The sequence below is a fragment of the Lathyrus oleraceus genome, chromosome 6 (genome assembly GCF_024323335.1).
Source record: "Lathyrus oleraceus cultivar Zhongwan6 chromosome 6, CAAS_Psat_ZW6_1.0, whole genome shotgun sequence".
Taxonomy (NCBI): domain Eukaryota; kingdom Viridiplantae; phylum Streptophyta; class Magnoliopsida; order Fabales; family Fabaceae; genus Lathyrus; species Lathyrus oleraceus.
This window is the reverse complement of record NC_066584.1, coordinates 502,941,050-502,967,117: the sequence shown is the minus strand read 5'-3', so window position 1 is coordinate 502,967,117 and position 26,068 is coordinate 502,941,050. Positions and strand designations below refer to the sequence as shown.

Sequence of the window (26,068 nt, the reverse complement as noted above, 5' to 3'; positions counted from 1 at the left end):
CAGCAAGTTTTCTCGAGCAGTGAGTATCTTGTTTCACAGTCGGTAAACTTTTTGCTAAGGTAGTATATGGCATGCTCTTTTCGACCAGACTCGTCATGTTGCCCCAACACGCACCCCATTGAGTTTTCTAAAACGGTCAAATACATGATTAGAGGTCTTCCCTCAACTGGTGGTACCAGAATCGGAGGTTCTTGGAGGTACTTCTTGATTTTGTCAAAAGCTTCTTGACATTCATCATTCCATATCATCTCTTGATTTTTTCTCAGTAACTTGAAGATGGGTTTGCAAGTAGCGGTCAAATGGGAAATAAATCGGGCAATGTAATTCAAACGTCCCAAGAAACCTCTGACTTCTTTATCCGTACGGGGAACTGGCATCTCTTGAATAGCTCTCACCTTGGCTGGGTCGACCTCAATACCTTTACCACTGACAATAAAGCCCAAGAGTTTACCAGATCTTACTCCAAAGGTGCATTTGTTCGGGTTCAATCTCAACTTGTATTTCTTCAGCCTCTCAAACAGTTTGTATAAATGATCGAGATGTTCTTCTTCAGTATGAGACCTGGCTATCATATCGTCCACATATACTTCTATTTCATGATGGATCATGTCATGGAACAAAACCACCATAGCACGCTGGTACGTTGCTCCTGCGTTCTTTAAACCAAACGGCATTACTTTATAACAGAAGGTGCTCCATTGCGTCACAAACGTAGTCTTCTCCATGTCCTCAGGTGCCGTTTTGATCTGGTTATAACCCGAGAATCCATCCATGAAGGAGAATACCTTGTGTTGAGCGGTGTTGTCTACCAGAACATCAATGTGTGGCAGTGGGAAATCATCCTTGGGACTCGCTCTATTCAAATCTCTGTAATCCACACACATTCGCACCTTACCATCCTTCTTTGGCACTGGTACCACATTAGCAACCCATTGAGGATAAGAAGTAACCGCCAGAAAACCAGCATCGAATTGTTTCATGACTTCGGCCTTGATTTTCTCGGACATTTCAGGACGCATGCGACGAACCTTTTGCTTAACAGGACGACAATCTTCCTTCGTCGGCAAACGATGCACTACTATATCGGTATCCAGCCCTGGCATGTCTTCGTAAGACCAAGCAAAAATCTCCACATAGTCATGTAGCATTTGAATCAATCTTCTTTTGACACTGATTTCCAAGCCTGCTCCTATTTTGACTTCTCTCTTGTCCTCCTCGGTACCCAGATTTACAGTCTCAACTGACTCCTCATGCGGCTGTATAGTCCTTTCTTCTTGTAGTAACATTTTGGCAAGTTCTTCAGGTACTTCACAATCTTCCTCACTTCCATCTTCGGCTCGGTAGATCGGATTTTCAAAGTTATAATGAACAGTAGTAGAACTATTATCAACAGGATCCAGAGTGGATAGGGATCTGCAATTCGTTACGTGCGTGTGTGTAAGAAAACATAGCTCGTTTGAAAGATAATAGGAAAGACAAAGAGCGTAATATTTGAATGCAAAACGTCCATTGATTTATTGAATATAAATATGCTTATGAAAATGACAAAACCCTTAACAAATTAGTTATTGTGCCTCGGGCATAGACACAATGCTTTAAGAAGTTTGATTGTAAAAGAAAATTAAAATTTGCAATTCTAGAATAAACAATAACGATTACTCCTGACTAAAGGAAATCGGGATAATGTCTTCAGTCTTCCAATTGTTGAGTCCGTCACCAATTGTTGGGAAAATCCAGCTATCCAAGTCGCAATCACTATCAGCATCTTCCATAGCATTAATCTGATTTTTGACTATCTTTCCAGAGTTAAACCCCAGGCCAGCTTTATCAGACTTGTACGGTACATTGATCAGTTGACCCCAACCAGCACGATCACCATTTTGAATCGCGGCTTGAGCATCTTTCAGAGAGATCATGACAGGGGGAGCACGAACAACCTTGGGCACAAGGGGAGTTGGCTTAAGGACAGGACTGGGTGGAGGAACCACTTCAAATGACTGATAAGGAGTCTCAAAGAATTCACCATCCATCTCGACGTATTTGAAGGCTTGCACACTACTGACAATATACTCTTCTTCTCCACATACAGTGACAACCATGCCTGCTATTGGATACTTCAGCTTTTGATGAAGCGACGAAGCTACCGCACCTGCCCCATGGATCCAAGGGCGCCCCAACAAGCAGGAGTAGGCGGGACGAATGTCCATCACGTGAAAGGTAGTGTTGAAGACTTGAGGTCCTATCTTGATAGGGAGAACCACTTCACCATAGACAACACTCTTCGCACCATCGTAAGCACGCACCACAACATCACTAGGTTTCAGTTCAATGCCTTTGTAGTCAAATTTATCGAGTACAGCTTTCGGGAGCACATTCAAGGAAGAGCCGTTGTCGATCAACACGTGAGCCAGGGTGATCCCCTCACACTCGATGGAGATATGCAGAGCTTTATTGTGATTCTTTCCTGCTGGCGTCAGGTCAGCATCGGAAAAGCCTAGGCCATTGTCAACAGTCAAATTAGCAACATAATGTTCGAATTGATCGACGGATGTTTCTTGAGGCACATGAGCGGTCTTCAAGAATTTCATCAATGCATTGGCATGGGATTCAGAGGATAATAACAAGGACAACATTGAGATTTTAGACGGAGTATGCCCCAATTGTTCCACTACATCAAAATCGCTCTTACGGATGATTTTCAGCATCTCTTCCATTTCCTGTTTGGCAACATCTTCAGAAGTAACTTCGACCGATGTCTCTGACTGAGGAGGATTGACTGGTCTTTTTCCTCGAATTTCGGGAGCGGGAGGTGAGATTTCTGGGGAGTAGATCCTTCCACTTCGAGTAACTTTACTAGTCCCCACAATATCATTAGGATTAGCAGAACTACCAACTTGCTTTATGCCATGGATGTAAACGTCGCCTCCATAGTTCCACGGAATAGCTTTGCTGGAGGAATATGGCACGGGGCCAGGTGCGGTAATAATCAGGGGAGCCACTTTGGGCTCAGCGGTAATCTTCACAGGCACTCTAGTAGCGGTAATCTTCACTGGAGCTTTGGACCTAGCAATCACAGATACCTCTTCAATAGAGTTGTCCACCTTAGGAACCCTTTCAAATAGAATTGTGCGATCATCCATCAGCCGTTGAATGTCGTTCTTCAACTTCAAACAATCATTGGGTCGGAGTACACAGAAATCGCAATCTTCAGCACAACCTGGAAATAAACCAGCTTGCAATAAATTCTTCTTAACGATCAGGAGAGGAGATGCTAAATCAGCAACGTCAGTAACGTGAGAATTGTCGTCCACAACATTAACATTCTGGTCATGATTAGGCATAAGTGCTGTGATGACATTGGGGGTCGCCGGAGGATCAAATTCAATTTCTCCAGCGTCGATCATATCCTGAATCTTGTTCTTCAACAACCAGCAATCATTCGTATCATGCCCGGGGCTATCGGAGTGATAGGCACACCTGGCGTTGGGATTATAACGAGGAGAAGTAGTGTTGGGATTCGCAGGAGGGCCTCTGAGGGTAATCAAATTGGCCTTTAACATACTCTGCAGTGCTTGGGTTAAAGTCATATTGATCTTGGTAAACTGTCTTCTCGACCTGTCTTGTCTGTGTTGGAAGTTCTGAGATGGCGGTGCGGCAATTGTAACTGCCCCAACAGTATGGTCACGATTCTTCTTGTTATGCTTCCTCTCACTGTACACAGCATTTGATTCACTCTTTCCCTGATAGGACTTTTTGGTGCTTGCAGAAGTAGCTGCCTGTATCTTTCCACTTCGAATGCCGCTTTCAACCCGTTCACCTGTCAAGATAAGTTCAGTGAAACCTGACGAGGAACTTCCCAGTAGATGGCTGTAGAATGGGCCAGTCAGTGTACCCATGAACATGTCCACTAACTCTCGATCAGTCATAGGGGGTTTGACTCTGCCAGCCAAATCTCTCCACTTTTGAGCATATTCTTTGAAACTTTCTTTAGAGCCCATAGTCATATTTTGTAGCTGTAGCCGAGTAGGCGCTAACTCAGAATTATACTAGTAGTGCTTGTAGAAAGCTGTTGCTAAATCAGTCCATGTGCGGATGTTAGAGCTCTCAAGCTGATAATACCACTCTAACTGTGTGCCAGACAGACTCTCTTGGAAGAAATGGATCCACAGTTTCTTATCAGTAGTGTGCGGCTGAATCTTTCTCACATAAGCCCTTAGATGCATCTGAGGACAAGAGGCACCATCATACTTAGTGAAAATGGGAACCTTGAATTTGCGGGGAATGACCACATCAGAGACCAGACCTAAGTTTTCAAAATCCAGATCGGGCACTTTCTGCCCCTCCATAGCTAGCATACGTTCTTCCAGCAACTTGTACTTATCATCCTTCGGAGAGTACTGTTCATGTTCATAATCTTCATCGTCGTCCTCAGAATTGACGAGATTAGGATTCTCATCTTCCGAATCATTCTCGGTTTCTTCTTCTGAATCCTTCGGAATTCTAATCTTGACTCCTGTAACCTGTCCCTTAAGCCTTCTCCCCGGGTTGATGTAACCCACAGGTTTCTGGTCCTTCTTCTTCTCCATCAAAAGAGCTTTCAGTTCTTCCTGCCCCTTAGATAAGCTCAGCATCATTTCCTGGAATTGAGCATTCTGGGCCTGGAGATCTTTGACAGTTTGTTCGAGAGCCATTGTTCAATCTGTTTGAATCTGCTGGAATCTGTTTGATAGGAAAATCGTGAGAACACTGATCCTTTAGAATACCTGTTATGCGATGCAATGCAATGTATGAAATGTTTTCAAGGACTTTCGGGATTTAACTTTGCATAAACTAACAAAAAGAGCTTTTTTTTCTTTTCTCTTTTGTTTTTGCTTTTGTTTTTGTTTTTTCTGTTTTTTTTTTTTAGCAGAGTTAAATCCCTAAATCCTTGAAATGGTTAGTACAATGCCATGATGTTATGATGTTATGTTGTTATGATGTCATGTTGTTAGATAAATAACAAGCACAAGCAAGTCACACAACAATCATTCTTAGGTTTTAAGGCTTGCGTGAGTTCCATAGGTAAATACCCTCCCCACTGAAGTTTGGTTGGTTCAACCTGTCTTAGAATAGTAACCGGGTTCTAGAAGGATCTCAAATCATAAACCTTTCCTTAAGTCCACTTCAGTGCAACACCAAGTGGTTGACCGAAGCTTCCCTAAAGTCCAATCTCAAAGAGTGTAGTATCGAGTCTCAACCAACTCCAGTCGGAACCGAAGCCAGTTATCTCACTACTTTCTAATGGCCAGGATGAGTCAATTAGGGTTCTAAAGGTCTGGTTAATGCTTTTATGACACCACGCGAATGCCAAATATTTCCTCAACTAACATGAGGAACATCAGGACATCCAAAGTGCCACATTAACCGTAGCCATCATTTTGACCATTCCAGTATACGCCGGACAGTCGCGATGATCTCTTGCTACTTACCTAAGGTACACTAGATCCGGGTGTAGGATCTTTCACTCAAGTATAACATACCCAAGCAATCCCTTAAAAATAAATCAGACAAATTGAATAAGTGATCTTGTTTTTAAGGTAACCTCTCTTTTTAAGGTCCCCAGCAGAGTCGCCAGTTCTGTCATACGGTGAACTGGACTTTTTGTGTTTTTTATCGCAATGTCGCGGTTAGCAAGAGTCGCCACCGACTTTTCTTTTATCCAATAAGGAAAGGTGGAAAAGAACAGGAAAGACCTTAATTTAGATTTTGGGTTCGGGAGGTACATTATACAAAGGGAAGGTGTTAGCACCCTTTGTATCCATGGTTATCCATGGGCTCTTAATTGCTCGATCACTTATATTATTTTTGTCTAAAAAAAAAGTGTTTGTGAATTGTTTAGAAAAATTGTTTTGAAAAAAGAATTTAACTTTGTAATGATTCTTGTATGAATGTATACAAAGTGATTATCTCGTTTAGTTTTGAAAATTGTTTAGAAGAATATAACTCGGTAATGATTCTAGTATGAATGTATACCAAGTGGTGATTTTCTGAAGGTATTTTGAAAGGTGTGAGGTGTGAAAAAATGTTTTAGGTTGTGAGCCAGCAATTAAGAGTTATACCGACCCAAGGTCTTTATGAGTATTTCCTATCCTTATGAGGGTAAAACTGTCCTTATTATTGAGAAATAAGTAGTTTTATCCTTTGGATGCAAAAGGGTCATCGTAGGGTCATCGATTGGTCATTGAAGGCAACAGTTACGAGGATACCTTAGCATTCGAAGGGACTATCATCTTTTAACCGTAGGCAACATCGGAGGGTCATCGAGGGACAAAGTTGTATATTCGAAGGCAACATCCGAGGGACTATAATTTATTTTATGATGATTTAACCGAAGGGTCTTTGCTAAGGGTATCCCCACGTTCGCGGGACATGACCGTAATATCGTAATCGTAAGGCAACAAAGAGAGGTCCAAGATCACTTATTCAAAGGCAAAGTTTTACAATTAATTATATAATTAGGATGAAACTCCACATTAAAATTATTAAAAATAATATATTAAAAAATTAATACATTAGAAATTAATACATTAAAAAATTAATTTAGGGTGAAACTCCACAAGGGTATCCCACAAATAAAGTGGAATACCTAGCCAATAACCTTTTCCTGGGATATGTGAACCTTTACGAAACTCAAAAAAAAGAAACATGTCAGAACACCAAATCAGGGTGCAATCGAAGATTACACCGGAGAAATATCACAACAATAAATAGGATAGGATGAATAATGCATGGCTATGATAAAACATAAAAAAAAAACAGAATAGAAAAGTCAGCTACTGTCTCGTTCGCCTCTGCCTCGCCTAGCGAAGGCCACGGATTTTGAATTTGAAAACAGCCCCATGTTAGGAACTTTGAATTTTATGGCATTTTATCACAGGAATAACATGGTCAAACATTCAGGGTATTCAGGCATATTTAAATTCCCATACGAAAGCAAATTATATATCAACATTTAATCATGATGCATTATATATGTAGATATGGCCAATTGAAAGTATAAACAATAGAGATACGCAAACCTGTTTGCCAATTCAAGGTTGAAGGGATTGACCACTTGTAGTATCGGAATAAGTTAGGCAGCGGGAATTGGACGGCGATGGCTTCGGTGCAGATGGGCTGCCTTCAGGGTTTCTTTACTCTGAATTCTCCGGGTAGGCAGGGTTCCTATGCCAAAGTTTCTATCCGTCCTTCTCTGTTCTCTCTCTTTCTTTTTCCTCAAGGTTTTGTTCCAAGGAAACCTCAGAGTGTTTTGCTTCTCTTCCTTCTTTCTCCAGTGAATCTCCCAGTGTAAACTCCAAGTCTCACTCCCCTACTGAAACTTCAGTATTTATAGACTAATTTCGTGGGTAATGGGCTTGAAATGAGGGAGACCCAAGTCCAAAATAATTTGTTATATTTTATTTATTTATTTATTTTAATTATTTAATTAATTAATTAATTAATTAATTAATTAAATTTTTTTTTTTTTTTTTTTTTTTTCGTTTTTTTTTTTTTTTTTTTTTTTTTTTTAAGGAAAAATGATGGGTAATTTTTGGGGTATGACAGTTGATTTTTAACTGGTCCTACTTTACTTTAGTGAGATCATTCAATAACTTCATTGTACAAAATGTAAACTATTGAATATCAAACTTTATTAATTGAAAAATAGCAAAAGTCATAGTATGCATACATAATCCCAAACACATAACATAAAATTCATAATTGGCTAATTTCCACTAAACCAAAGATTCCTCTAACGGTAAAACACACATGCGAGCAGTGTGGTCATGAAAGACCTTGGGTGGAATACCTTTTGTAAGAGGTTCTGCTATCATGGAGTTTGTCCCCAAGTGTTATATGGAAATTGTCCATTTTGTGCCCTTTCCTTAACAATTAAGAATTTATCCATTTTGAGCCCCTATTATTATTAGAATTCATGATGGTTGATTTGTTGTCACAATATAACTTAAGTGGCATTTTGATTCCTTCCATAATTTGCATCCTAGTGACAAGATTCCTTAGTCAAATCCAATGGTTGGATGTCTCATGCATGTTATAAGCTTTATTTCCATGGTGGATGAAGTCGTAAGAGTTTGTTTGGCATTGAGCCAAGAACTGTACCACCAGCCAACATGTAGATATATCCTGAAGTGAATATTTTACTGTCTTGGAATCCAGAAAAATCTGAGTCAGAGTATCCAATGATCTCTAACTGGTATGACCTCTTATATGTGAGCATATAGTCTTTTGTTCTCTTTAAATACCTCATAACCTTTTTAGCTGCTTTTCAATGATTCATTTCTGGATTGCGCAAATATATGTCTAACATCTCAACTATGGACAAAATATTCAGACGCGTACATACTTGAGCATACATCAGACTCCCTACTGCTTACGCATACGGAACCTTTTGCACTTCTTGAATTTATAAGTTTCCTTTTGGGCACTGATTAAGACTAAACTTGTCTCCCTTAGCGATTGGAGTATCCCCTGATTTACATTTGTGCATGTCAAACCTTTTAAGCACCTTTTTGATATAGCTCATTTGTGATAATCCTATAATACCACGAGATCGGTCTCGATGTATCTGAATTCCTAATACAAATGAGGCATCATCAAGATCTTTCATTTCAAAATTTCTTAGTTTCGTGCATAATGCATATATCATTTGTAGCAAGTAGTATGTCATCTACATACAAGACCAGGGAAATTTACTTCTTCCCACTGAATTTGTGATACATACAGTCTTCAACAACATTCACCTCAAAACCAAATGAGAGAATTACTTCATGAAACTTGTGGTACCACTGACAAGACGTCTGCTTTAGTCCATAAATGGATTTTGTCAATTTACAAACCATATTCTTCGAGTCTCCTAACACAAAGTTTTATGTTTGCACTATATAGGTCATTTCATCAATGTTGGCATTGAGGAAAGTCGTCTTGACATCCATTTGATGGAGTTCCAAATCATATTGTGCAACAAGAGTCATGATTATCCTAAAAGAGTCTTTAAATGAAACTGGAGAGAAAGTCTCTTTAAAGTCAATCCATTCCTTTAGAGTATAACCCTTAGCCACATGACGAGTTCTATACCTCCCCACATCACCGTTAGAATCTCGTTTGGTCTTAAAAATTCATTTGCAACCAATGGGTTTCACACCTTCTAGTAATGGGACAAGTTCCCAAACTTTATTGTCTTGCATGGACTTATACTCATCTTTCATTGCTTCAATCCACTTTTTTTAGTAGGAATCCTGCATGACTTGGCGAAAGTTGATTGGATTATCTTCCATCATACATTATTTTCCTTATGTTCTTGGAGAAAGACTATGTAATCATCTGGAATAACATTTCTCCTTTCTCTAGTGGATCTCCACAAAGGTATTGGTTCTTGTAACACTTGTTCTTGAGGATTTTGAGTTTGTTCTTCATGAATTACCGAATCATATTGATTAGGAGGAAAGTAAATAATATTTTGTGGAGGTTCTTTACTTGATTGATCAAAAGCAACTATATAAATCGGTTCTGGAATTATTACTGATTCTTCCTCTAAAACAAAGTCTTTAACCTTATTCTTCCCCCCAAACTAAATATCCTCAAAGAAGGTGGTTGTTCCCATCTCAAAATTGAATTGAATTTGGGATCATAAAATTTGTAGCCCTTAAATCTTCCAGATAGCTAATAAAGTAGTTGCTCAATGATCGAGAGTCTAATTTTTTTCACTTGGCATATAAGGCCTTGCCTCAGCTGGACATCCCCACACAAGAAAATGTTTTAGACTAGGCTTTTGCTCAGTCCAAAGTTTATAAGGTGTTTTGGCAGTTGCCTTTGTTGGTATTCTATTTAGAATGTAAGTTATAGTCTTTAGTGTCTCTCCCTAGAGTGACTCTAGCAAGGTAGAATGATAAATCATACTCCTTACCATTTCCTTAAGAATCTGGTTTCGTCTTTCAGTAACACCGTTCATGCTAGGCGATCCTCGTATGGTGTACTGTGGGACGATTCCACATTCCTCCAGGTATTTGGCAAAAGGCCCTGGACGTTGTTCACCTAAACCATCATATTTGTCGTAATATTCATTGCCATGGTCATATTTGACTTTCTTAATTCTTTTTCTGAGTTGATTCTCAACTTCAGTCTTAAAATATTTGAACAGATCCAATGATTGAGACTTTTCATGTATAAGAAATATATACAAATATCTAGAGTAATCGTCTATGAATGATATAAAATATTATTGATCATTCCAATAAGGTGTCGAAAATGGTTCATAAATGTCCGCATGTATTGATTCTAAGACATATGTAGCTCTATATGCACCAAATTTCTTTATTTTTATGTGTTTTCCTTTAACGCATTCAACACAAACATTATAGTTTATTAGGTCAATGGAATCTAAAATTCTATGAGACACTAGTCACTCAACTCTATTTTTAGATGTGACATAGACGATTATGCCATAATGCTCCTAAATTATTATTATCAATTTTACACTTAGTACCATGTGATTCCACATTTAAGGATTTGTCATAGGTAGTTATTGTGTCAAGCCCTAGAGGCCAATACTTTTGGTACTTGTATCGAATTATTTATTAATAATAAAAGGCATTTTCTTTATTATGTTTGATTAATAAAGTCCCTAGAATAGTTAGTCCGTTTAATGTATCAAGTATGACTTAATCATGAGATCACATTAAACATAAGGACACTATTCTTAAAGTATCCATAGTCGAGCTTTATTATGAAGCGGGATAACATTAAAGCATTAAAACTATTATGTTTATAGACTGATGATCACATCTCATGGATCATGGATAAAGAGTTATCAAGTCTTAAACATAGGTATGAATATTAAGAGTAATATTTATACCGGATTGACCCGCTATGAGAATACTATATAGAAAGTTATGCAAAGTGTCATAAGTTATTCTCATGGTGATAATGGTGTATACCACTCTTCGACCTGAAACCACTATGGATCCTAGATGTAGAGTCGAGTGCTTTATTGTTGATCCAACGTTGTCCGTAACTGGATAACCATAAAGACAGTTGATGGGTACTCCACGAAGCATGATGAGGGACATGAGTGACCTAGATGGAATTTGCCCATCCTGCGTAACAGGATAAATGTCTATGGGCCCAATATTGAACTGGACAAGGATGACACGGACTATACCTTGTGTTCAATATAGACATAAGGGCAAAGGGGTAATTATACACATAATTATTATCACAGAAGGACTTGTCAGATCACATGACATTTTCGTGACTTGGGTAGCAGTGATGTGTTGCTAGATACCGCTCATTATTTATTATGTTAAATGCGTGATTTAATATAATTACCAACGTCGCGAAAACCTACAGGGTCACACACAAAGGACGGATTGATGAGAGATAGAGTAACTAAGGAACATCGTAAGATACGGTGCACTTAAGTGGAATATGAAATATGGTAAGGTACCAAATACTTAAGTGATTTTGGGCATATTATAAGATATGGGCCAAAATACACTTAAGTGGGCTTTTTAGCTTGAAGCCCACACAAGTGGTTCTATAAATAGAACCCCTTGGGTAGAAGCATTGTCACTCAACTCAACTCAAGTGAAGATTTGGAATTTCGTTTCCCTCTCTCTCTCACTCAAAGCCTTCATTCGTACCAGCTAGCACTGAGATTGAAGGAACCCGTTCGTGTGGACTGAGTAGAGACGTTGTCATCGTTCAATGTTCGTGATCGCTCAGTGGATTTGTATCCAAGGTTTTGATTGTTACAAGAGATCTGCACCAAAGGTTTGAATCGCCACAAGAGGTAACGATTTTATCACTGATCATGCCCATTCGTAAGGATCACTAAATGGAGAAATTTTTAAATTCCGTTGCGCCTTGGATGACAATTCTCCTTCAATTATTGTGTCAAGTAAATATAGATTATCATGACTCATAGGTGAACCAGTTTCAACAATATTTGAATTAAAAGATAACTTAAACATATTATTCCAAAATGAACACAATAACCTGATTTGTCCAAATAAGAAACTGGAATTAAATTCTGTATAAATGAAGGTACAACAAAAATGTCTTTTAAATCCAAATAAAATCCAGTATTCATTAATAATCTAAAATTCCCTACAATTTTCACCTCTCATAATCTTTCCTCTATTCAGAGGTGGTAGATTTCATAGGAGAAACAGATTGCTCATTTCTTAATGCAAGATCAAGGTCCATGCAGCGAAGAACAATTTCTATATTCTCTTTTCAATTTTTAAATTTTGTCCCATTAAAGACTTAAACTGAATTCAAATTAGCAGATATTGAAGCAATTGTAGCTAAAAAAGAACAATAGGTTACGAAATTTGACAGTATTGGTCCCTGACAACGGCGCCAAAAACTTATTCGCGAGATTACGAGTCTATCGCAATAACTAACTGCAAGTGTATAGTCTATCGCGTAGTTTTAAAAGATATCGATCCCACAGAGACCTAACTATCAATCTATCATTTCTAATTGTTACAGTGTTTATCTAAGGTGAATCAATTAAGAATGGGTGAGACGAAATTAAATAAATTTAATAAATTCAGACAAATAATATCGGGATGTGACTCTCATCAAACAACAGTACTCTTGATTGCTTATAAATAGAATCGTTGTACGAGGCAATGTTTTCTACTTTGAAAAGAATGTGATTGAACAGGAACTATCGCTTTAGTGTATTAAGAACCGGATTTGACTCTGTAATCTACACCGTCCACTGTCACGTGTGACTGACGCTTAATGCGTTAAAGTAGTAAATCCTATTTTAAGAAACTGGACTCTTTACTCGGTTGAAAAGTAATTTTGATTGGAAAATTTAACTTAAAAGGGTTTCAGGCTTTCGCTCTGGTAACCGGATCCTAAACCTACAGACGCGTACCCGCAAATAGTTTTAAAACCTCCTTCTAGAAATATTAGACTTTCCTAGTTAATTAACAAAATGCTTTCGCGGTATTCATTAATAAAAAACAAACCAATCTTATTCTTTAATGTCAGACGGCTTTCGATCTTACCCGACATTTTCACGGCTCTACTTTCGCAGTGACCGATTAAATTTAGCTCAGAAAGATTGTTTTAAAATCAAAACAGTCCTCAATCGAAATCCTAAAGAAGCAACAGGTAGAGTACCATCAAGTGACGGTCCTTACATCCCAGCATTAATAAATTAGTTGGACATGCTTATGACAAACATGAAAGTATAAGTTTGAAGCTTAGAAGTAGACATTATGGAAAAATAGTTTAAAGCAATACGGTGCAATAAATAAGACTTGTAAATAAAAGTAGTGAGGCAAGATAAATAATGAGCGAGTAAATAAATAAAGCGGTAAATAAAATGCGCGAAATATGATAAAAACCTTCTCCAAACAGAGGCTTGAATCTGATACAAAGTAAATTTGCTGAAGGTTGGTAAAGAAATGTAAATGGCGACAAGATAAAAATGCGGGAAAATAAAGTGCTCCAAACTTCGTACAAATTCAATACTCTCTGGTGTTATAACCCCTCGATGTGACAAGTTATAACTTTGATCGGTGTTTTTCGTGCTCAAGATTGTGCTAAGCTTGGATGGTTTGGAAAATGAATTTTGAAGCCTATTTATAATGTTCTAAAAACCTAAAATATCAGGTGAATCTTTCTCATTTCGTGGGAGGAAAAATAGGGGGAACATGGGAAGAGTGGAAGACCAAGTAAATCCATTTCTAACCACCTGCCTTTCATAAAGGATGGCGAACGCCATGTCAAGGTGGTGAACGCCATCTTCCCAACGTGTGGAAGAGTGGGTCAATCCACCCGTTGATGAGTTGGACACATCATTTCTAATATGGCCTTCCCTATGGCGAATGCCATGTAGGTCGACTTGTGTGCAATTTCCATTTTTTTATTGTTTTGCATCCGAATTGTTTCCTTTCTTCGCATATGGTCCCAATATGGTTAAATACCTAAAATATATACAAAGTACCCACATGACACTGGAAATAGAGATAAAACGATAGCAAAAGATGTACAAAACGAGTCAAAATAACAATGTAATTTGGTGTTATCAGGTATTCCAAGGCTCAAGATTGAAGAAGTTAAAGTCTGTGGTGAATGTCAAATTGGGAAGCAAACCAAGATGTCACATCCGAAGTTACAACATCAGACCACTTCAAAAGCTCTGGAACTTCTTCATATGGACTTAATAGGGTATATGCAGCTCGAAATCCTTGGTGGAAAAAGATATGCCTATGTAGTTGTTGATGATTTTTCAAGATTTACTTAGGTGAACTTCATTAAGGAAAAGTTAGATGTCTTTGAGTTGTTCAAAGATTTATGTCAAAGGCTTCAAAGAGAGAAGGAAAGTGGAATTGTTAGGATTTGAATTGACCATGGGAAGGAATTTGAAAATAGCCAATTTATTGAATTTTACTCCTTTGATGGTATTGGTTATGAGTTCTCTTTTCCCATCACCCCTTAGCAAAACGGTGTTGTTGAACGTAAGAACATGACTCTACAAGAATCAGCTAGAGTCATGCTTCATGCCAAACAACTATCGTACTATTTTTGGGCTGAAGCAATGAATACTGCTTGCTATATTCATAATAAAGTCACTCTAAGAACTGGTACTTCAACAACTCTTTATGAACTATGGAAATGAAGAAAGACCACTGTCAAATACTTTCATGTATTTGGAAGCAAATGCTACACGAGGAGCTTTGCCAACTCTGCCTTCGAAAGATGTTTTGAACACACTTCTGTCACACTTGTCAATTGTATCAGGCTGATGATCCTTTTGGGAAGGACTGGTGATCTTTGGTTGGGGATTTCTTGAAGTATACCACTTTAGATTGAATGATTCTTTAAATGATTACTTTACTATCACTTAAATGCTTGCCCCAACATGAGCCTTGGAGATATTTTCTCTTGGTTCACCAATTCTTGGGATAACTTGCCCTGATCGAAAGATTTTGAACTGATTTTCTCTGAACAACTGGATCTTGATTGTGATATGTCCCTGATAGGATCACTTATCAAGTTTCTCAACTGTTTGAACTTCCTTGATGATGATTGCGTACTTGCAAATAAAATTGTTCATTCAAAAATGGTAATTTTAATGCGATGCTCATGCAATTTTTGAAATCAAAATCATTATTGGAATGATGTTATTGGTGTACAACAAATGGATCAGTTGTCAAAATAAAATATTGGTTTAGAAATTCAAAGTGAAAGATAATGTGAATGTATGATACCAAAATAAAGGATTAGCAAATCTCTTTGGGTCCAGTTTAAGTAACCTTGTTGTAGTATGCTTTCAAAATAAACCTAGTCTCAGTTAGTTCTTTTGAGGGCTATAACGTGGTATGATTCACGGTTTTTGAAATAAAGGATATAAGGCTAAATTTTTTTTAACCCAACTCATTCTCCATGATGATCTCTAGTCCTACGTTTAACTAATTCAACTTATGTATTCATGTTCCAAGAGATTTTGTAATTGCATTGATGATGATGGCTCAAAATCCAATGAGATTTTTTGAGATGACAATCACTTTTCCCTTTTTGATAATCACAACATTCTATTTTTAGTCAAGAATTTTGGTGATCGTTTTGATTTTGATATGATGGTTAACTCATTTACATTTTTATTGACTCTTTGTTTGTTTTGTTATCCTTAATTTTTGCTTGGACTGCTTCCTTGAAGTTTTCAGCCCACCGGGATGCCTTAATTTTTACCTAAGTCACCCTTTTAGGTTTTGACTTAGCGGGCTTTTTTATTTTTTTTGATTTGGAAAGATAGTGATTGCCTTGCTTACGATTGATGAGAACAACCACCATAACTTTTTGGTTTTCATGGCTTCTCCGACACCTCTTTGATGTGTGCAAAGCAAAACTCGTGCTTGGAACTTTTATTGAAAGGTGTATGGAATGATTTCCTTGAATTTGAATGCATATCCAAATTAACTAAGAAGTACCCTGCACTAGGTTAAGATTACATGTTTTTTCATATAAAAAGAAACACCAACTTCTAAGCTCAAAGGGGTTGAGTAGGGATTAACTTTCTTATTTCTCTAGTGTTTAGGAATTGAAACAATGACTTATATTGTCAATAAAGTTTTATTTGAAAACATATCGTTCAACAACTTGGGTATTTTGTTCTCGTCATTCTCACTTTGATCTTTACTTTAACAAAAGTTTGATAAAGAAAGATGAATGGGAGGAACATTGATAGATTATGAAATTTTGAAAAAGGAAAGCATAAATATGCGTAGATATGAACACGGGTGGATTGATTCAAAATATGCAACGCTCATTTCATTAATATTAAAATTTAGAACAAACAAGTTTGAAAGAAAATAACACATTACACGCAAGGAAATTGCAAATAGAAAGAAAACATCGCCTAGTGACTAATCAACATCGAGGATGAGCTTTCATGTTTGATCTACTGGTTTTAGGAGGTCACATGTCATGCGCTGACCCAGTCTTCACTCACCCTGTTTTGGTAAAGGATTTTTTCATCGTTAGGACCAACATTTTTGAAAGATATAAATCTCTCATCTAATCAAGTCTTGTACTCTAGCCTTTAGTGCAAAGCAAATTTCTAGATCATGACCTGCAGCTCCCTCATGGAACTCACAGTGAGCGTTGGACCTAAACCCAGTTGGAGAAGCATTTAGAGGAGGAGGTAGATACCTAATTGTAACCAAACCTCTATGGACTAAGTAAGGATATAGTTGAGCATATGACATTGGAATATGGTCAAATTGAATCTTATTCTTGGAATTACGATTCTGATTCTAGCCAGTATTATGTTATTGAGGAGCCTAAGTTGGTGGAGTGTTAACCACGGATGCAACTGCAACTACATATGGTTGATCATAGTATTGTTGCCTGCGACGAGGTCTCCTTTCATTTGAAACAACATTGATTTCGCCCTCATTCTTCTTCTGAAAGTTCTCAGAGGACTTTCCTACACGACTACAGGATTCAACAGCGTTAGCAATTTTTCCGTTCTTAATACCCTCTTCTAGACTTTCTCCAATAATTACCAGGTCAGTAAAACCTGATAATACATTCCCTATCATCTTTTCCCAAAAGAAAGGTTCTAGAGTGTCCATGAACAATTCAACCAGGTTAGTAAAAAACTTTTGAGATAAAATAATTAATATTTTGTTAAGTTATTTGTCTCGATAAAATAAATTTCTAATTAATTATTTTTATTGATTTCCTTTACTTTTTCTTAACAATTTTTTTTAGGTTTTTGGGAAGAGAGATTATATTTTTCAATTATCATGTTTCTTTATCCATTTAATATAATTTTTTAATTATTCAATCAAATTAATTTTTCTTCCACTAACTTTTAATTTTTTTAATTATTTCTTATGTTCATTGAATTTTAATTTTAAATTATTTCTGATATTTATTGTATTTTATGTTATTTTATCATTAATTAAAAATTAAATTTTCTCTCAATATAATTTTTAGTTAAATAGTATTTAATTAATTATTAAAATTAATTTTCAAGATATTTTTTTGACTACATAATTTGTTACCATTTCCCTATAAACAAATTACAGTATAGTCCAATATTCTGATTTAATTTGATAGTTTAGTTTATCTCATTCCCCTAAACGGTATTCCTATGTTGACGGTAATATTCTAAGTGTTAGGTTTAAGTTGTAGCTGTTATATAAATAGAGGCATTAGGGTTTCATTAGTTTATTATATTCAAGCCCTAATCGGCATTCTCTTTTTTTCTTCTTCTTGTTCTTTCTGTTCATTCATATGTATTTTAATCTTATTTTTTATTAGGTTGAAACTATGATGATTTGAGCAGATGATGAAAAGAAGTGATTAATTGCTTATTGGTTATTCCATGAAGCTATCATCATAATCGAGCTTTTTAAAACTGATGCTCAAATCATATATAGCCTTTTTCTTCTTGAAAATGTTTTTTTATGTATCCTTTAAATAGGTTTTCGTAAAAATTTTGATTTATTTTCAGATCCAATAATTCTGAATAGAAAATTAGTATTTGAATTTGATTATATTTAATATTGGTGGTATGAGACGACGATGAGTTGAGTTGAGCAGATGATGAAAAAAGTGATTAATTGCTTATTGGTTATTCCATGAAGCTTTCATAATCGAGCTTTTTAAAACTGATGCTCAAATTACAATTCGATGCGATTTCAAAGTCTATGGTATCAGCAATATTGTTATTGTTATTGTGCATTGCAATTTAAAATTATGATTTTCAGATCCAATATTTCTAGACACCATGATTTTGAGATCCAATATTTCTCAAGGGAAATACTTTTTGAAGATAAATTAATATTTGATCCCAAAATCTAGCGAAACAGTAGAACAAGAAAGCAACTAGCTAGAAGAAAATCATAACAGAAAGAAATCTTTGTTTCTACAAAAGCAGAAGAAAATCAAGTCAATAATGTCAACAACAACTAGAATCAGCCATGTCACAATAGTCCCAGGAGGCTGGCTCACATGTCATACCCTAATGAAATAGCTAGCAAGCTAAAATAAAATTTATGAAAAAATTCTTAAAGAAAAAGGTAAAATATGTTGATGAAGAGACCATTCACTTAGAGGCCACTTGCAGCACCATCATTCAGAGGATCCTACCTCAAAAAGCAAATGGTATAGGAGGAGTTACATTCCCTCCTGTTACTATAAGAAATGCAAGTGTTGGAAAAGTTCTCATTGATTTAGGCGCAAACATCAATCTCATACATTTATCACTTATTAAAAAGATTGGTGACCTTGAGATGAAATAGACAAGAATGACGTTGCAATTGGCAAGTAGATATCTTGTCGTTATCTGTAATCATTCCAGTTGATTGTGTGGTCATGGATATCGACGAAGATGATGAAGTTTCTCTGATGTTAGGCAGTCGTTTTATGAAGGCGACGCATGATGATTGATGTCGATAATGGATAAGTGAAGGTCAGAGGTCAAGACGAAGAGGTTACTCTTAAATAGAGAAAAATTTGAATATATATGATACAAGAGTAAAGTGTTTTGAGTTATCCATCCAAATGTATGAGAATAATGGTGAAAATCTATTAGGAACACGGAAGTAATTTGGTAAGTAGCATCAACTTATAAGTTATCATTAAAGCAGATCAATTCTAGTTATTCTTAAATCTCATTTCTCAAGCGTTTTTCTTAAGAACAAGGAAATGTTCAAGTTTTGGGTTGTTATGACACTCCGTCAATATGTTGTTTTCAAGAGTTTTTATTATTAATGCATTACTATTTTGTATGTTTCCCATAAATATTCTGATTATTCATGAAAAAGAATAAGCCACGTATAAATCATCCTAATCAGATAAATTTCATATTATTTTACTATGAAAATTACAATGAAGAAGCAATGAGAGAAATGAAGATGAAGAATAGATGAAAATTAGAGAAAAGTACATAAGACATTTAATAGAGGCGCATTCCAACACCATTGTGGAGCTATTGAACTTTATAGAGCCATTGTGGCCCTCCATCAACATAGTTTTACGGTTCAAACTTTCTGCTAGAACTACAAAAGGAGAGAAATCATCTAATCACGACGTGCTTACAAGACACCACAATGCTATTAAACCTTAAACGGAAAACACTAAGCTTTCATCACTACATCGAGCCTATCCAAACATTCTTCTAAAATTCGAATTAGAGAAATTAAGAAATCGTGGCGTGCTTTATAATCGTAACACGATCATGCATTTTCAAAATATATATATAAATTGAAAGACGTGTTTAGTCATTATGGTTTCTATTTTTAGAAAGTCTAATGTGTTTTTTTGTATCATAGAGAGGGGAAAATGAACGTTACCATCAGGGGATCACTACTAATCATTGTAAGTATTTATGTGTGTTTAGTTCTATTAGATTAAGTTTATTATATATGATTCTAGTATAAACATGTGATCTATAAAATCCTATATGATTGTCTCTATCATGAATTTATGTGGCGTAGAAGTCTCTCTTCTACTACTTGTGAATTTTGTTGTTGAACCATGTTGTAAACATTGTTCAATATTTTATTAGCACCTTGCAAGTTGAGGTTGACTTGGAATTGTTGGAAACTGCTTATGGTCTAGGTACTACTAGGGGTGCTAGAGGCCTGAGCGATGGTTCATATTTTTGAAGTTTTAGAGCGGATCCTAAGAACATGAAAGGTTGAAAGACTCCTTGAGATGTTATAGGTTGAACATGATCTTGATGTGATGGCGAGGATGTAGAATTCACGAGGACTTTATTTCTACCATTTTGAGGATGGGGTCTGAGAACCTATCATTGCTGATGGATCTGGAAAGAGGTCTGAGATGCGATATCAATCTTCAATCAACTTTTCTTTTGTAACCAAGTTCAAATCATTGTTCTGGGGTAAAGGAACGATATCCTAAGGAAGCAAAGAAAAAGTAATCCCACCCGAAGACTATAAGGGAATTCGAGTTAGAAGAATTCTACTCAAACAAAGTCAAGCACTCCATTGACAGCTGCATAAATTACTAGAATTTGTTTTTCAATTAGAAGTGGTGCATATTATGGTTGTTTCAGTACTTTGAGAGGATTAAGAATATATACCTACTGGTCATATTCAAGAGATCTGAATTTCTAAGTCGAGGAAGCTTTAGCTTAATGAATAGAATGATGAATGTTCGAATGTGAAAAACGTGAGAATCAAACATAGATTCCCACATACTGCGCCACTGTTCTTTGTAGGAATCATAATTGATTGGTGAATGATAGATGCGGATTGCAAATGTGGACCCAAACTTTCGATATGGTGGAAGGGGACCGACTTACAAGGTTCAAACTTCAACACCCAAGTCATTGTGAGAGTAAGATAAAGTGAATGAGACTTGAATTCGAATTACTTGAGAAATGGAACGTTCTCCCTCTTATATTATATAGAGGTTATAACAACTTGCTAATCTATTGGCGTGAGATGCAAATATCCTTATGATTGAGCTTGGGCCTAGCTCACCTTTTTCCTTGTCTAAGATAGTGCACGTGCTATGCATATAGTGATGTGGGTCATTCTGCTCTATGGATCGTAATTATTGAACCATCTGGATAAATGATAACACTATAATTTATGTTTTCAATAGTTAATTAGTTCTAAAAAAATCCCAAGAATTCATACTTAACAATCCTTAGAGAAGTTAAAGAATCCACAACGAAAGGACATAGATCGCTTGAAGAAAAATAAAATTATTCTTAAGAGCTATTAGTTGAGATTAAATCCAATAACAATATCTTTTGTTCTTGATAAATTTTGTAGAAACCCTACTAGGAATGTGCTTGAGACAGGACTAAAAATATGATATCCCAAGAGTATCGAGTGTATTATTAATCGTTATTGGTTAAAAGTGAGATGAATTTTTATTCATATTGAATCCTCTATTTATAGGTAGCTCGTAGTATGTCTTTGGCTAATCATTAATTATGTAAGTGAATTGGTAATGTCTTGCATGGACATACACTCATATTTTCATTGGTTGTTTTCGCTTTGTGACATGATGTGACATGGAGGTGGCAACATTTTTTGTTTGGACAGGGTGACTGTTGGAAGTGGTTTGGTATGTCGGGTTTTTGTTATCGTCTCCATAGGGATTGTGAGATATCGCTGTCGTTCGACAGTTGTTTTAATTCTTAACTCGTAGTAACAAGGGGGGTTTTGGTTTTAGTCACGGTATCTTGCATAAAAGTGTAAGAAAATGCGGTAAAAGTTTTGGTTTTTCTATTTGAGAAATATTGTCAAAGTTAGGGTTCGACGATCACTTTGTATGTATATGTTCGATCAACAAAACTTATAAACTCCTTTAGATGATAAACTATTTCACAAAGTCCTCCCAATGTGTTTATCTCTAACACACATTGTGGGTTTTCCCATTTTGATCCATTGTTTATCTCTAACACAATCTATCAAAATGACAACTTTTTGGTTCAACTTTATGGTGAACAAAATCATTCATTACTATCTCTAGCTAACAAACAAGATTGGATGAAAACCTAGGTAAAGAGTTGGTAAACATCTCTCGATCATAAACCAACACAAAGAGTTATCGATAAAACAAAGTTTTCACCATATATTTATCATTAAAGAGTTTGCAAATGAAGATCATCTCATATACACACAAAGCTTATGATCATCTACATCTAACCTTGACAAAATGAAGAACTTAGCCACTCATTTTCATGGTGGCTTGCACAACAAGTCTCGGTTGAAGGTTGATCAACATCCAAGTCGAAGAATCGAGATTGGATGGGAATCCACCTTCTTTTTGTGGAATCTTGTTAAGAGATGAAGAAAAATGAAGAAAAAGTATTTCTAGGTTACAAAAGTGATCCCAAGACAAATGCAGAAAATATCTAAGTTATAAAAGTGGTCCCTTCCAAAAAGTAGCCCCAGCTACTTATACTACTGCTATCTGAGCTGTCATGCTCGCTAGGCGAGCAGAATGGTTCGCCTAGCGAGCCCCAAAATGAAGCACCTGAGGCACCTGCGCCCAGAAAATATCTAAGTCCAGAATTCACATGTTCGCTAGGCGAAGAAACCTTCGCTAGGCGAAGCCCACACTACCTCCTTCGCTCCAGCGAGCTCTGAAGGTTTTGCTACTGGAATTGTTCGTTGGGAGCTCGCTAGAGGCTCGCCTAGCGAGCAAGTGCTGGCTGTGCTTTTGACCAAGTCTGGGCGTGTTTGCTACCACCTTCGTTAGGCGCTCGCCTAGCGAGTTTGCTGACTCTGCTAATGTAAAATTCTGGGGTTGCTCGCTAGCAGCTCGTTGGGTGCTCGCCTAGCGAGCACTTCGCCCCAGCACTCGCCTAGCGAGCATGCTGATGAATGCTTCCTTTTCTTGGTCCCTTTTCCAACTTTCTTGTGCCTTCATTTTCTATTATTTCATGCCTAATTCCTGCACAATAACGCACAAATTAAAGGTACCAAGATCGTTTATCATTGTATTGCAATTCATCTAAAGCAAAGGCGGTTTCGAACACTTTAGCAACAAAAAGGAGTGAAAGATGCCCATATTTGATAGCTCAAATAAGCACTTTTGGGCATCTAACAACTCTCCCCAACTAGATTCTTGCTTGTCCTCAAGCAAAGTATGCCTCTTGAAGGACAAGAGGATTTGCTTAAAGAAAAAGGTTTCTCCGAAGTCGGATAAAACGGCTCAAACACAAGAAAATCAACCAGATACAAATTCCCAATGGTTAGAATAACATAATACACAAGAACTAAAACTTTATAGCAATGCAAAATATGTATCTATCCACAACAATATTATCTTGAATGAATCACCCTATCTCTCCTCTTCGAATAAGGATTGAAGAAATTACGCGTTTGCAACCGCGAGAATAATCTCACTCTCCAACAAACAATGAAGAAATCAATTCAATTCATACAATGTCTAACAATTATAAATGAAAATGCGGAAGCGCGAAGATCACTAAGGACTTTTCCGGTTGTAGCTTGGTTAGGTTTGCAAACAAGGGTCATTTCTAAGGCCATTGAAAACGAAATTGCCGATGCAAAAGAGACATTCACTGTACACTATTCACACATCTCAACTTCGTTCCCTTTGTTTCTCATTTGAAACCTTCACAACTCAATTTTTGTTTTTCACTATTTTTCTTCCAAGAAAGCATTCATTTTCATTTTCTCTATTTTTTTTTCTTTTCTTTTCACATCATATTCACAAAACAGATGTTTCTCTTTTCTAATTTTTTTTTCAATGTGTCGCATTACGCGAAAAACCGGCGGGAAAACAGGACAACAGAGCCGCCACCGTGCGTTATTTATCCCAAAAGAGGGAAAGGAAACGCTCAGAGTAAACCTGGAAAAAACATGGTCTCGCGACCAAAGAGAATGGGATCGGGAGTCGGTTACGCAAGGGGAAGGTATTAGCACCCCTCACGTCCGTCGTACTCGACGGGATCCACGCTCTAAGAAAGAAAAGGTTGCTAAAACACTGCTCAAACTCACACACACTGGCTGAAAGAGACACAAGAAAACAGACTGAAACTGACTCGGCAGGATACCGCATCCTGGGCCTACTTAGTCTATCAGGCATAGACATCAGAGTCGAAGTAGTTCGGACCGGGGAAACGACACATGCTCGCTAGGATGTCGCATCCTATGCATACGTATCTCCTCGGACGAAGGAGAATCAGAGCATTCGTAGCTCGGCTGACACGCACACAAAAACAGGCAAAGGCAAACGTGGAGCCCGAATGCCAATCACTGGACTTATATCAGCATCCAAACCAACACACGCACACTGGAACCCAGATGCCACTCGATGGACTTATACCGGCTTCCAAGCACACAACAAGAACAAACAGACAACAAATTGCTAAGGAGTCGGGAACTCGAGCCTAGCAATCGTCAAACAACACACACAAAAAGAAAAAAGGTGCCCGAAGAGACCTCGCACGGTCTCCTGCCTACATACCTCGTCTGGAACGAGGATCAGGGCGATGTAGTTCCCCTACAGAGGGGAGAAAGACTAGCCTAACCAGATAACAGAGGGAGACACAACTAGGGAGACTACGACTCGAGCCTAGATGTTATCATGCAAATCATCCCTAAGTTAAGGTTTCTAGCTAACTTGCACAGGAAGCAAGCCTATCCTAACCCTGACTTGCACAGGAAGCAAGCCAAACTAAACCTAACTTGCACAGGAAGCAAGCTAAACTAAACCTAACTTGCACAGGAAGCAAGTCAAACAAACACACAAGCACAAGTAGCACACACTATATGCAAACAATGGGCTCAATCAAGGTTAGGTTTTAGTCGAGGGGTCATATCAACCTCAACAAACAAACCTCTGTAACTGGGTTAATGGTGCTCTTAACCTTGACATTGAGAGCCAAGGTGAAGCAGATGAAAGGATATGAGGGGTGTGCCTCATTGCTCTTATCCCTGGTCAGGGAGAACATTTGAATATCAGAAGGTGTGGGAGTTCAGAAAGTAGGAACTCTCTCCACAGATTATTGACTCGATAGATCTTGGGTTAGGATCTCAATGCTACAACCATGTCATGGGAGCAAGGAGAAGACTCACAGAATAGTGGGAGATAGACTACATATCTCTTATATCCACCAATTGCCTTATTTAAAGGACTTTTCCTGCTTGGGACAAATGTAAACACACACAAGCATTGCCTCTTAAGGAGGACTTCAGACAGTTGCCTGGCCAAGTAACAGGCCAGGTCTTCCAGACTACATGGAGTAAGGAATTATACCTCAATGCAAATTGCTTATCAAGCAAAGCAAAGCAAAGTTCACAAGGAACTAAAAGCAACTAAAGTACCTGAAATCAGTCAAGCACAGTTAGTATATCAGACACAAAGTTAGAACAAACAACATAAACCAAACAGATAATACAGTCAATCAGTTGTGCAAAGCACAAGCTCAAAGCAAGTGAGCTAAACAACCTACAAAACACACAAGTTAGTCCATGATAAAACATCAAACTCAAGCAACTGGTATTAATCTCTTTGAAGCATTTGTTGCTTAACCTGAAACAACAAGCTTAAACATGAGCAACAAGACCACTAGGACAAGCCTAGGGTCAAAAAGAGATAAGAAAGTCAAAACAGCAAGTGGCAAGTGTCCAAAATCAAGTTCAAACAATCAAGAAACAAACTCAATTGGTTTCACAATCATATCATTCATCATCATCATTTTATAAGCAAAAGAAGTCAAAGCATGGCATATGGAAGCTCATAGAAGTCAACAGCAAGACTCAACTCAAAACCAATCATAAACAATTCCAAAAATCATCAAATAATTCATGCTTAAACATAATCCATAGCATGATATGCATATCAAATTTCATCTCATTTGGATCAAAGGAAGTTGGTCAATGAAAATCAGAAAGGCAAGGCAAGTTCAAGCATACTCAAAGAAGTCAACCAAACATGCACCAACTTGAATAATTCATAAAACAGTGATAGCATATGAGAAATGAATGGGATCAAAACCATGGCAAAGCTTAAGATGTCTACTAATCACATGTCA

The 26,068-nt window shown here is 37.1% G+C and overlaps 2 non-coding genes across 2 annotated transcripts; both read left to right on the top strand.

The window, feature by feature from the left end:
• The first annotated feature begins 17,851 nt into the window (after window positions 1–17,851).
• LOC127098781 (small nucleolar RNA SNORD36) lies at window positions 17,852–17,939 on the top strand. Its single transcript, XR_007793477.1, has one exon. It is a non-coding gene; the product is annotated as a small nucleolar RNA SNORD36 (small nucleolar RNA).
• A 169-nt stretch (window positions 17,940–18,108) lies between these two features.
• Window positions 18,109–18,192, top strand: LOC127098758 (small nucleolar RNA SNORD36). The gene has a single exon (XR_007793457.1). It is a non-coding gene; the product is annotated as a small nucleolar RNA SNORD36 (small nucleolar RNA).
• The last annotated feature ends 7,876 nt before the right edge of the window (window positions 18,193–26,068 follow it).